The sequence below is a fragment of the Xylocopa sonorina genome, chromosome 5 (assembly GCF_050948175.1).
Source record: "Xylocopa sonorina isolate GNS202 chromosome 5, iyXylSono1_principal, whole genome shotgun sequence".
Classification (NCBI taxonomy): domain Eukaryota; kingdom Metazoa; phylum Arthropoda; class Insecta; order Hymenoptera; family Apidae; genus Xylocopa; species Xylocopa sonorina.
This window is the reverse complement of record NC_135197.1, coordinates 13,572,570-13,586,087: the sequence shown is the minus strand read 5'-3', so window position 1 is coordinate 13,586,087 and position 13,518 is coordinate 13,572,570. Positions and strand designations below refer to the sequence as shown.

At 55.7% G+C, this 13,518-nt stretch overlaps 2 protein-coding genes across 3 annotated transcripts in view; both read right to left on the bottom strand.

The window, feature by feature from the left end:
* LOC143423365 (electroneutral sodium bicarbonate exchanger 1-like) overlaps nt 1-13,518 on the bottom strand; it is a 284,457-nt gene that overhangs the window by 71,977 nt on the left and 198,962 nt on the right. The window lies entirely within an intron of this gene.
* The window catches only part of LOC143423377 (protein Wnt-6), a 48,698-nt gene that overhangs the window by 19,618 nt on the left and 15,562 nt on the right, over nt 1-13,518 (bottom strand). The window lies entirely within an intron of this gene.

The following is a 13,518-nucleotide window of genomic DNA, read 5'->3' as shown; positions in this document are numbered from 1 at the left end:
AGCCTGACCTAGCAATTTGGAGCAAGCCCCGGCTACCACGATTCCTCTTCGTTAAATGCCATTATACGTTTCACTTGGACACCCGGTCGTCGCATGAGTCGTGAATTCCTGAGAACCTGCTCGAACCTGGACGGGCAGCAGCGTGCCGGTGGCGGCCACCGGTGTGCCGCTCGAAACGTTGGAGGCGGATCAAAGCGCGCAGCCACCAACGGATCCTCTTCTATTACGACGAGAACGAATCGAGAGGAAAAAGAATCGGCCGCGCAGTGGTAACCTACGCCTCGATAGAGAGAGCGGTACCACTCGCTCCTCGCGATGGTGCGCGTATCGTATACGTACGCGTCCGAACCGAAACGAATATGTATCGTGTAAGATAGATGGGAAAGAAGGGTGGCAGGAGAGAGAGAGAGAGAGAGAGAGAACGACAGAGGGGCGGGAGAGAGGTTGTGGTTTGACAACGTCTCGAAATTCCGGGAGCATCTTCTCGCGTTTAAAATCGATTCTAACGAAGCTGCGGACGGAGAAATGGAAGGAAGAGGAACGGAGGACCCGCAAGGATTTTTTGCCGCGAATCTCGCAAGGCCGCGTCGCAGACGGTCGAGCGGGACCTCGTGACCGAGTAGTGGACACGAAAGCCGCGGTTGGGACCGATGACACGGCATCGGTCCCACGACAAAGAAACACCGAGACGAGTTCGGATCCGGCTGTTTTTCTGCCTCCTGACGTTTCGCCAATTTATTGCGCCTCTCCCTGTCATCCGCGCGGTCCGACGTATCCTCGAAGAATTTCGCGTTCGACGATCGGCGCGGCGCGACGCGGGGCGACGCGGCGCCGGGACGGAACGCGTTCTCCTCTCCACTGGACAGCCGCGAACGCGTAGAACGCGTCCTCTCCCCCCTCTGCCCATGGTTCTAGGTAGATTTCTCGGGTAATTACGGGACGAAGCCTCGGGAGAAACGGTACAGGCCGGTTCGTAGCTCGTAATTCCCTGATATCGGTCCGCGTTATCGAAATGTCCGAGGGAACGCGCGCTCCCGCGTACGGCTCTCAGTGGCTGGCGGAGAGGCATAGGAGATATCGAGGCTAATAATTACTCGATTCGCGTTTCGTTCCTAATTACCGAAGGCCACCGTGTCGAACGGTTTCGAAAGAACGCGTCGAGGCTGGTGCGCCGTTAATACCCAGCCAGATATCGATCGGCAGCCAGTTTCTACAGGTAATAAGCGGACTCTTACCGAGATGGAAACCGATTCGAGCGATCTCGAATGGGCGTTTACAGCTCGGCGTTTTGCGATCGAAGTGGGTAAACAGTTGTGCCCGAGCAAACGCGCCGTAGCAATTACACGGCACTTACGAGCCCACGTATAGAACTGGCCTCGAGATACTCGGTTATACGTACAGTGTCTCCGTCTCTCTCTCTCTCTCTTCCTTACTCTCTTATTTCGACTCTCTAGCCCCCACTTTTTCCTCCACCCTTTCCCCCGCGACGATCCCGTCTCGTCTACCACCGTCGTCGTCGTCGTCGTCGTCGTCGTCGTCGTCCTCGTCGTCTCTTCCCTCATCTTCCCCCTCCGACTGTCCCGTCTTTCCACAATGGTAATTACGAGGCAGTCCGCTCGTAAATTTCGCGTAGGCTAAACGCACGCGCGACGTACCGCGAACACGACGCGCCGCGGCGGACCACTTTCTATTCCCCATTGGAAGACACAGGAGAGAACCCGTGGAAGGGAAATCGAGCCGCGCGGGTGACCCGATCGGGTCGCGGCGAGTGCACGTGCCCCGTGTTCACCACTTGTCCGTCCGCGGAGGCTTTCCTCTCGACCGATGTAAAACTCTACGATCGTGGATTATACATCGTTCGTACGCGGAGACGGATGACGATAGGAGCGCGCATTGTATTTCGTGGAGCCGGCGCGGAGAACCCACGCGAAGGTCCTCGGTTCGGCACGAGACGTCGAGGAAAGAGGGAAGCGATCGTGCTTGTAAGTCGCGAGTTTATAAGCCACGGGCCTAACAACGACCGTTCCCCTGTATGAAACGCTCGTGTTCTTCCCCACGATCCGTTCCCTCGTATCTCTCGATACGCTGTCCGATTTATTGCGCTCGCATGGCTCGCGTCCCGATAGCACGCGGAAGCGCGTATCACGACAAAGAGGGAGAGAATAAAGAGAGAGAAAGAGAGACGTTCCGAAGGTAGCTGCCTCGGGTACCACCACTAAATGTTCGAAACGTGTCTCGAGCGCATCAAAAAGCGGACCTGGCCCCGGGCCGGCGTTATAATTTCAGGCGGTTTCAGGGAGGTCCTGGGCCGGAGGGCCAAGCGAGACCAGTTCAATGAAGTCATCAGCTAGTCGGGGCTGGGGTGCTCTGTTATTATACCGTGGTACCGCGGCACCATCCTCGCTTCTTTCTTCCACCTGGCCAGTCCGAGTATCCGCCGCGCTGTTATCCGCGGGTTCGCTCTCTCTCTCTCTCTCTCTCTCTCTCTTTCTCGTACGAAAAAAATCGAACGACTAGAATTTTCGAGCGGAACGGAACGCGATTGCTCGCGATGCGCCCCGATGATAACGAAAACGATAACGATCCGTCGTTCGGGGCCTCGAGACGTCGAGCAAGTATGCGGAAGTGACGATTAGAGGACCGTAAAACGATTGGAACCCAAGGGGATACGCGAGTAAATAGAGGCAGGTTTCACGACAGGTTGGAAAGCAACGTTCGAAAGAGAGATAAGCGCCGAAGGGTATATAGCGCGAACGAATCCTAATCTCGTAGCTGGCAATAAGGCCGGCGAGGGTTTCCTTTACAATCGGTCCCGGGGGCCAATTAGATCCAAAGTTCTTAATCCGTTTATCAGCCGTGCCAACGGCGCGCGAGCCTCTTTCATCGGACGAGCGGATAAAAGAGCTTTCGAGTTCGAGGCCTCCCAACTCTGAATCCAATCGCGAGGAATGCCTGCCTACTATGCCTGTAGTATATCCATCCGGCGAGTCGTTTCAATCGAATCCTTTGAATATCTTGGAAACGTTCCCGATAACACTTCGATCGATGATAGTTTCCCAGAAGGGGACGTAATTTAGCTTGTGCGGTGCGAGAGAAAAACGCAAGCGGACGGGGTATGTAATGCAAAGTGAAACGAAGAGAGGGAGAGAGAAAACGAGAGAGGAGAAGACAAGAGAGATCTCTTACTCGTGGGTAAAGACGAGTCTGACTGTTGATAGAGGGTATAAAGGAAGAGAAGAGGAGAGAAGCAGGGAAGAGGGGGGCCCCCCGTTGGACCACAGCGGCCTCCGGCATGGCATTCGTGTGGATATTAGAGCGATTGTCGTGCCTGATTCGGTACGGTCTTGAAATAAGGCCCCCGCGGGCTGACAGCGGCGAGGGCCTCCTCGTACAAAACCGGCTAACGGTGCCCACCCTCCGACTCTTCTGCACCGAGAGGGCCCACCGTCGACTTCTCTCCTCGCCGACGCCTTCCACTGCCCTCCTAATCTTCCTCCGCCGAGCTACTCCTCCGGCTACTCTCGCGCTCGCGTTCCATCTATTCCACCCTCGCGGGACACGCGCGCAACCCTAATCGCGGTAGCAACCCTCTGCTCGCGTTCCATCGATCCTTCTCGAGTCCGCGTTTCCGCGATGGCAAACTACTCCTACCCCGGAGGTCCAGCCTCGCCCGTTCTTTCGTCTCCTCCTCCGAGCAGCGTGGTCCGCGCATCATCCTCCGGGCCGACGTACCGGTCGGCGTCGTGTGAAGTCCAGCCGAGCCATTATATCCCCCTTGGCCGCCGCCTTCGAGGTGTGTATACGTATACACCGTCCGTCGGAGGAGAGGCATCGTCCTTCTCTCTGGTCACTGCTCAGAACCGAGGGGCGGAGGGAGGGAAGAAGGGTACACGCGAAAAGACTCTGGCAACGCGCCACGTACGCCGCACACCCTGCTGCCCTTCCCCTGGTACTATCGCTGGTGAAACAGGAAGGGGATATATAGAAGGGGATAGAATAAGAGGGAAGAATCGCGAAACCGCCGGAGGGGAAAATGCGTGCTGGATCGCAGACCCGAAGAGGTGTCGGAGCCCGCATTAAGGGGGCGGAACACCTCCAAGGGGCCCCGAATTATGACGTCACGGACCGCACACGTCGCGATCGGACGAGTCGAATACAAAAATCGATTGTTCGGTACGCGATCGCGTGGTGCAGCCACCGGTTCTATCCGTCGCGTAATTTTCACCGTTCGTACCTCCTCGACGAGCGCGCGGTGCCACGCGGACGGGGACCGGGAGAGCCGAGAAATCTCGAGAAAAAGAAGTCCCGACGAGAATCGGTTGGACTCACTCTCACGGGCGGACGTTAACAAAGTGAAACCTGTGCTCAGCGGGTCGTGCCATTCCGACGAACGAGAGAATCATTCGGTCGATTATAAGATAATGCCGTTTCAGTGGTGGATGGAACGGAGGAGAAGAAAAGAGACAGAGAGAGAGAGAGAGAAAAAAAAAGGTTAGATCCTCGGAGGAAGCCGTAACACGTGTGAAAGAGAAAATAATAACGGAGGGAAAACTGGAAGGTGAAATCCTTTATTCCGGTGGATTTCGACGGGACTCGGTTCCCACAGGCCGGGAGACAATGAGATACATCTTTCACCACTCCGTACCCGTAGGTGGCCAGCTCATTGTGAGCTTTAAGGTTGCATTGCATCGCGCGGGAGAACAGCCTCGTCATAGGTGCCTGTATTCGTCGTCCCTTTGTTTTATCGAATCTATGATTCGGCTGTTTTACGAGCTGCAACCGTGAGATTGAGTTATCGAATTCCTCCGGTTCGTCTCTCTCCGTCTCGCTGTCCGTTTCGCGCCTGTCAGCCTCCTTTCCGCCACCGGGACGAAATCGTCGGACGCCGCGATGAAGAAACGCGGCTCGCGGGAAAATTGTACGCTTCCATCGCTCGTCTAGGAGGCGGTAGCGTGGGAAAGGGTCAAGCATCGTGACACCGGGACGAATCGCAGATTGGACAGATCCGCGGATAATCGATTCGCCGCAACACACGGCAGAGTGAATGGCGTAATAGAAAACCCGTAAACCCGTGCGGTTTTAAACACTTGCCGCGCGGCGGTACGCGACGGCGTTAACAAATAAAACACCGTTCGATCCATTCATAAAACCGTGACGCGACGATTCCTTTTTCGTCGTCCCGCTCGCTCGGTCGATCGGACACCGTGGCCGCGGTTACGCCACGTTATAAAGCTAATCCGTGCGATCGGTTACATTTATTACGCGGTATCGTTCGTCATTCGGCGACTTACAAGGTATCGGGGCCCGTTAAGTCTCCTCGTGGCCCAGGGGGGGAGGCAGCGATAAATACGTATAGTTACGAGCTAATAACGCTCATTAATTACGTACACAAATTCGTACGCTCGCGTTCGCCACCCGTACAAGCGTAACCGAGCCGAGAGCTTGGTCGATGATAGAAACGTCGGTGGACAGCGAGAGGGAGAAAGAGACCGAAGCGAGGGCCCCGGCTCTACCCGCGCAAATGAGTATTTATGAGCCCGGCGCGGCTCTATATTACGTCTCATTTCGCCGGAGGATCGATTAGCTCTAATCGAGATGTACAAACAAAACGTTAATAAACGTTCCCCGCGTCCAACCCCCCCCCCCCCCCCCCCCCCCCTCCCCCTCCTCGTGGCCCCGTTGACTCGTTTCGCGAAAGAAAGCCGGCGCTGGCCGGAGCGAAAGAAATTAACCGGCTCCTCCGGATCGAGCGCGTGTCCTCGCGCGTACCTATAGGTATTCCCCGTGTGCGGTGCCCCCGTAACCACGTGACGCGCGTTCCTCGCACGTGCTGCACGCACGTGTACGTGTACGTGAGGAGGCCGCGAGCGCGATTCGAGTATCGATCAGTCGACGCGCGAACATTCGAACCGGACGAGTTCGGCTCGGCTCCGCGAGAGGTGGACGCCCGGTCGCGATCCGCGCGAGTCTATGGAAAAACTGGCCAAAGGAAGGGAATAACCGCTGGGCTTTAGGGGAAATTGATTCGAGCGAGCGTCTCGCTTGAATCGATCGAACCGCGACAGAACGGAACGCGATAAATCCCGAGTCGTGTCCCCGGGGACTCCTCTACGGGTGGTTCGAACGTCGACTCGAGGAGGGATCGCAAATCTCGATCGACAGCGAGCGGACCGCGAAGAAACGCGCGAGTCCGCTCGTCGTACGTAGATCGACGGGTGGTCCTGGGCCTGTTTCGTTCGCTGGAAACGCGAAACCCGCGCGTTTCGACTTTCAGATCGCAGGCCACTCCGCGATAAGAAGCGTCGATCGGGCATTGAAACGGAGTTACGCGTGTCACGCTGAGCCCGTTCGTAGCGACGTTGATACTTTGAATAACGGATTGTACCGGCAACGGGAATCTGTTCGCGATGAAATCACCGGTAGGACGTCGGTCCCTCTCTGGACTTGTTTCGTGGCACTGGCCACGATCCGATCGCATCGCATCGCATCGCATCGCACGATGTTCGGATAATAGAGCCGCATCATCGTATTTAATAATCGTACAATGGCCGACGCGATCCGATAAGATCACGATCGTTCCGGTGGACGGGTGATAGGGTGAAGAGACTCGATAAGTCGTCCGGGCCATAATAACGCAATTAACACTTCTTTGTTCGATCAATTTCCATCCGCTTGTCTTGGTCGCTCGTCGCGAATCGAATGGGGCTCTCACGCAGAGAAAAGGGTCATCGAGGTTCCTCCGCGTCTCGATCGTCCCCGATATACGCCAGATCCACGAATCATCGCGATCACCGGCGAACAGGTTCAAGAAAGTATTCCTATCGTATAGTAAACTTAATATATCTCCTCGCGTAATCCTCGGACACCACCAAGTGCCCCGATACGTAGGCTCGAAACCCTTGGTTCTCGTTGATTACGATCGTTTACGGCCGGTAAATCATCCACCGTCTCTCTCTCTCTCTCTTTCTCTTTCTTTCTCTCTCGTTCTCTATTCCCTTGGTTTTATTCGCGGAACGTCACGATAGCCCTAATCGTTGAAACCGGTAGTAAAATGATCGTTACTAGTCGCGACAAAGAAACCGCCAGGTTCGCGTACAAACGAGCCAATAAACTCGTTTTATCGGTCCCCCTTCCTTCCGTTTTAGCCCTTCGTTTCGTCGAGGCCTCTCGCGCGCACCCCTTCGTCCCGTATTTAACGTTACCGACGACCAAACGCGGACGACGCTGCGGATACCGATGGAAACGAAGAAGGGACGTCTCTCCAACGACCTCCGCGTGGGTGTCGTAGATTCTAATCTGACGTAGCTACGAGTAGAACATCGACGATTAGGCTCCTCCTCTGCTCGAGCTTGAAGCACGTTCGTATCGCCGATCCTTATCGTCCTAACTCGAATTACACACTTGTCTCCTGGAAGAAAAAAAAAGAAAAGAAAACGATTAGAAGGAACGTAGAAACGAAGAGACGAACGCGAAACTAGCTGACAGAGTAAACAGGCAGGGGAACAGGGAGAGGATAGACAAAGTCTCGAAGGATGGGAATCGATTACCGTAGGAAGAGGTGGTGGGTGGAGAGAGGTCCCGATACATATGCATGGCAAGGTAGCCGCATCTACGAGGAGTGTGAGATCCGACAGCTTCGGAGGTGGCAATGAGCCTGGGTCCCGCCTGCCGCCACACCCACGCGCATATATCTTATTTTCCCTCTTTATTTATTCGAATTGCCGTTGGTCGAGGGGCCACTCTTCGAATCCCCATGGCTCCTTTGCCATAATAGGCGAGCATGGTGGCCCATCGTCTCCTCGGCCTTCCCTCTATCTCCCGGGCTACCACCATTCCTCATCCGTGAATGCTCCTTACTCTCAGCTACGCCATTCGAGGCCTCCTACCCTCGCCACCTACCCTGGAATGCCGATTTTTCTTCGCCGCCCAACTGTTTTCGCGCGCGAACGACCGCTCTCGTCAGCTAGCCCGGTGGCCAGCCAGGGCCCCCTAAACAGGCAAATACGAATGGCCCGCTCCATTCGGCTAATCGATAGTTGACATTTGTCTCGGAGCGAATCTACCTGAACACGGGTGCTCGTTACGCGTGCACCAGTCGTGGCAGCCGAACCACGGGAACAATGGGGGCAGTACTCGGAAGCGAAATCTCGGCGAGATCCTCTTATCCTCTTTAGTCATTACCAGTGGATCGGCCTACGGGCGAACGAGCGCTCCGTTCCGTATCGAAACGGGCATTGTCCGCGATACAATCCTGTGCGAGAGAACCATCGATACCCTGTTACAGGAGGGGGGTTCTCGAGCGCATCTTGCGAAAAACCCCGGGAAACGCGACCTGGCGTTCCTCGTATCTTCTCTGCTCGCGCATCGAGCAACGGAGCGAGTCCTTTCAAGTGTCGGGACATTTTACGGATGCGTGCGCGTGGACACGCGCGAGAGCACACGGGACGAACAACAGTGCCGCCAGGTTCTTCACCGGCGAATAATAAACTAGCCGGGGGACGCCTATGATCCTCGAAAGCAGATTATCCGGGAGCTACCTTTTAGCCGGGAAATCGATCATGCCCGAACGCACTCCAACAAGTGGCTTTTAACAGAAACTAATGCCCGATCATCCGCGATCGTGCGATCGAGCGTTACCATTTTGTAACGGATATCTTTTCCACCGTTGATGCTCGTCCCGTCGAACAAGAGCGAGCCGGTGAAAAATACCGGGAACGTCTTTTGTACCGGATAAGTATGGTTTCCGAGGTAAGGACCGTTTCAGACCCGACGATGGACGCGACAGATCGTTTAGAACAAGCAAGCACCGGTGAAGGGAAATAAGGTAATCGATAAGAAGTCGAGTGTGCGATCTGCTACGATCTAAGGTCGAGAAGTAGTGGCGCGGGAAAGTGGGTCGAGCGAGGAGTCCCGATCGAGCGAGATCACTCCTGGGAACACCTACCCGATTTCTTTCCGGTCCGTTCCCCGCGACGGACGTCCCTTTTCATCGTGCGCGTCTCCGAAATAATCGCGAGGAACAAGCCGGGGACGAGGTTGTTAAAAGGATGGGGGCGTGACGGCGACGTGCGCGTACCTTTCTCTCCTCTTTCTTAACCCGGGTACGTGGGTGTTGCGTTCACTTGACGCACCGTTCTACGGTGCATAATAGTTAATGACGGGGCCTGTCGAGCATCCGTTAAATTCGTCAAAGCGCGCATTGTTCGGCGGCTGGAAGCGTAATAGGAAGCAGGACGTTCGACTTTCCTCCTACCCGTTGCACCCTCCATTCGGTGGTGCACCCTCTTTTATTAACATATACGTAGATCGGTTCAATAAATGTATCGCGTTACCTCGGCGTTCCTCTGTACGTCGACGACTCATTGTCGTCGTTCCACCCGGAGAGAAACAGGCATTCTCTCTCGGGCTGAGAAAAATAGCTGGTTAATTATATCATAGTTATCGCAGAGCGGCCAGCGATGGGTACAATGGGCGAACCCCCCCGTAGAGCTTTCAGAGCCGCGTTCAGAGCCACCAGGAATGCATATTATTAAAACATTCCGGACAGGGCTCCGTCTCGGCGTCGCTCCCACAACTTCCAACGTTTCCATGGTGAGCGAATCGCTCGAATTGCTCGGCTTCTCTCACGCCGATCTATACTTTAAACCGGCCGCGCTCTCCTTTCCCCGCGAGGAAACAAATTGCAATTTACCGCTCGAGCGACGCGATGCCTCGATTGCTCGATCGCTCCAAGATCTGTCGGGAAAACGGGTCGCGAGAAAAAGGAGGGAGACAGAGGGTGGCGACTAATCGCGGGAGAGGAAGTCGCTCGATCGAAGCGGACGAGCGGACAGGTTGGGTGACTGGTGAGAAGAAAAAAAGGAGAAAGAGGGAAGAAGGCGAGATAAGTAATACCTCTTGCGGTGAAAGATAATCCGTTTATCGGGATTTCCATACCGCGAAAGGGGTGGACTCGAGCGAGGGCGCGATACGCGATACCAGCGTCGACTCTAGACGACGGTAGTTTTCGCGTGAACATTACGCCCGGATGACCGTGCGCCGTGAAAAATCGACTAGAACCCCGATCGCAGATCGAAGTCGCAACGTTTAACGAGAAAAAGCCGGAAGGGTGAAGTGGGGTACCAAGGAGCGGAGGAAGAGAAAAAGAGGAAGCAACCCTTTTTGAACGGTGGCCAATTAGGCTTCCGAGCAGGAGTGCATCGGGGCGCTTTGCACGGCGATAGGATGATCGAGTGGTTCGATGGTATCGGCGCTCGCGTGCCAAGATCATGGTCAGGACACTCGATAGCCCGATAAGTAATGCACCCAGATAGGATGACAGAGGGTACACGTTGAAAGGGAGAGGGAGGGCGAATAGAGAGAGAGAGAGAGAGACGGAGAAGGTGGAGGAACTCTCCTCTGGAAGCAGGAACGATCTTATCGCCGGCGAGGTACCTGGCTCGGCAATGAGCGTCCGCTACCAAACGAATGGAACGTAGTCGTCGGTTCTCGCGTGCACGAAGAAAAAAACCGGCCCGCGTGCCTCGATATATACTTTTTTAACGATATCGCTTTCCGAGACGTACGCGATTGCACCGGCTACGAAATCCGTTTGCCCGGAGAACCTCGTTTCCTCCGCGGCTGACAACCCACTCGGCTGGCTCGACCCTCTCCTTTTCCCTGGGAACGGTGATCCCCCTGATATCGAACGGCGTACGCTCGTTCCTTCCGCCGCGGATTCTAATTAGCACCCGGCTAATAATTGTGCCGCGCCCAACCGTACCACGTCCGTTCGAGTTCCGTTTATACCGATTTCATACGAGATCCCCCTCGCGAGGATAATCGTTTGCGCCGTATAAATGCGCGTCCCAGAGATATTCGGACGGTAAGTATAATTACTTGGAGTTGCTCGACGAACGAGATAAGCGCGCGCCTCGGGACTAAAAAGATCCGCGCGGACTCGCCCGTGGTATCCGGGAACGTCGATTTTCGTTTCGAATCGGTCGGAAACTAGACACGCGAATTCTGATTAGATTAGACGGAAGGTTCGCGTCTCTGGCGATCCTCCGGAGACCCCGACCGAGCTCGCTTTGATCCAGGATGTCGTTTGATCTTTGACCACGTGGCGCGTTGGGGTAACGATAGCGGAGAGAGCTCTGCGCGAACCGGCTCGTTCCGACTAATTGCCAGCTCAGCGGCCACGTCAATGAAATCTCTGCGCCGGATGACACGAGCGAACCGATGGTTCGTTTCAAGTTGGAGGAGGGGAAGGGAAGGAAAAAAAGTGGGCGAGTTGGATTTAAGGGGGAGCCCCGAGAGTCCCGTTGCGTACTACACCCTCTCTGTGATCGCGAAACGGACCATTATATCGAGAGCTCGGCTAATTGGCTGCAAAGGAGAAAGAGTAGCGACGGCCCGTCTCTGACTAATCCGACAAGAAACTACCCGTTGATTCCTTTTCGTTTGAACCGATATCGCGAACATTTCTACTTCCGGCGGGGAACCGTCCAAGGGATACGGTAGCGATGAGAGCGCGGCGCAACCCCCGCCCGGCGCGAGGGGACGCGTACGCGCCTGTGCAGAATCGGACGGAAGTGAACGGAAGAAGGAACGGCGGAGGGAAACGGTGGGGTTGAGTAGGCGGAAAGCAGAGTCAGGGAACGAGATAAACCTCAATTATGCCGATTGAACATCCTCCGAGGGATGCTAGGTAGGGGAAGTTCGCTCCTCCTACTTTTCCTGCCACGTGATCAAGGGCAACCTCCTTTTCTTCGTTCCTTCCTTCCTTCCTTCCTTCCGTTCTTCCGCTCTTCCTTATCCTTTTCGTTCCTCGACTCGAGAAGGGCGCAACGAAAACCCGTCGGCTGATCGATCGCGTCTAATTCTAGACGAGAACGCTGTGTCTCGTGAATCATCCGAACGGAACGATCTTAACGATCGATCTCGCGGACGATGGGGAACGTTCCGAGGTGTAGCGGCGGGCAAGAGGAAGCGGCAAGGTGCAAAACAATCGTGTCGTCGACGTGAAATACCTGTTGGTCCGCGAAGAGGCGTTTTCAGGCAATCGTTCGAGACGGAGGGGAGGGTGGGGAAGAACCGTGAGTATGTCTGTGTGTGTGTGTGTGTGTGTACGTACGCGCGATCGTGTAACAGAAAGAGAGAGAGAGAGAGAGAGAGAGAGAGAGAGAGAGAGAGAGAGAGAGAGGGTGAACGAGATAAAGTGCAACGGCAAGAGAAAGATCGGGAGAATCGGAGTGAAAAAGATGGTCGGAAGTGGGAGGAAAGAGAAGGAGACGCAGAGAGAGAGAGAGAGAGAGAGAGAGAGAGGGAGAGGCAGCCCACGGGCTCTCCTCCCTCTATTTCTTTGGTGGTTTCTCTGTCCGTCTCTCATGGTTCGGTCCCCGCGCCTCGATCTCGGTTCCTCGTCTCTCCGTCTCGCGTGTTTCCATCTCGCTTGGTAGTTTGGTTCGCGAGCGCGCGTCCTCGTCGCACGGTTCGAATCTCAGGGTGGTGGCCGACGGTAGTAGTGGTCGCGTCCGGATGGTGGTGGTTATGGTGGGGGGGTAGTTGGTTTCTTCTCGTGCCTACCGCTCCCTATCTCTCCTTTCTCTCCCTATGGGAGGGCGAGGAGGGCCCCCGTAGGCCGCGCGCACTGCGCACCGAGTTCATCATAGACAGACCGATCTCCCTGACAGCTCCTCGTCGGGCTTGAACAGAGGTGGAATCATCAGATTCTGTCCATCTCTTCTTCGGCTCGCAGTAGCGTGTCGGGATATAACGAACGGAGAAACACACGGGGATAAACGAAAGTGCGTGGCCCTGGGTGGTCGCTACCTCGCGGATCTCTCTCAGCCATCGCGCTCGTTATCGCGCTCGGGTCCCGGTTTATCCACCGTCTCTCTTTCTCCCTCCCTTCGATCTCTCGTTTTCACCCTCGGACGCGCACCTTCCCTTTCTTCGGTTCACGCGCGACCCGCGCGTTCCTCGCGCCGTTTCTTTTTCTATCCGGCTCTCGCCGTCGTCCACCTTTCCCGCCTTTTCACCCCTTCGTCGTCGTTCTCTCTATCTCGGCCGCACGCCGTTTCTCGCCTCCCCTCGATCTCTCTCGATTCCACCTCGCGTTGCTCGCGCGCCTCGGCTCCGAGACACGCGCGGGGCCGAGCACGTCGTCGTCGTCGTCGTCGTCGTCGTCGCCGTCGTCGTCGTCATCGTCGTCATCGTCGTCGCCGCGTAACGCGACGCCGGCCACGGGAAGTTTGCTATTCGACTGTTTGCACGGACGAAACGATAGCCGCGGTGGTACGCGGGCGAGAACGAAAGAGACGGGACGTGGCCAACGTGGTGGAAGAGGAACACAAGCCGAAGGAGGGGGATGTGTGCGTGGGAGGAGTAACAGATCCCGGAGGGCGACTTTTCTTTTATTTGAGCTTGACACTTCGCCGTGGACGCGCGCACACACCGGAAGTACCGAGCCCGTCGTCGGCCTTCGTCTCTTTTTCCTCCTCTCCGTACCTCGAAACCCGCCCGATCGAGACCAGC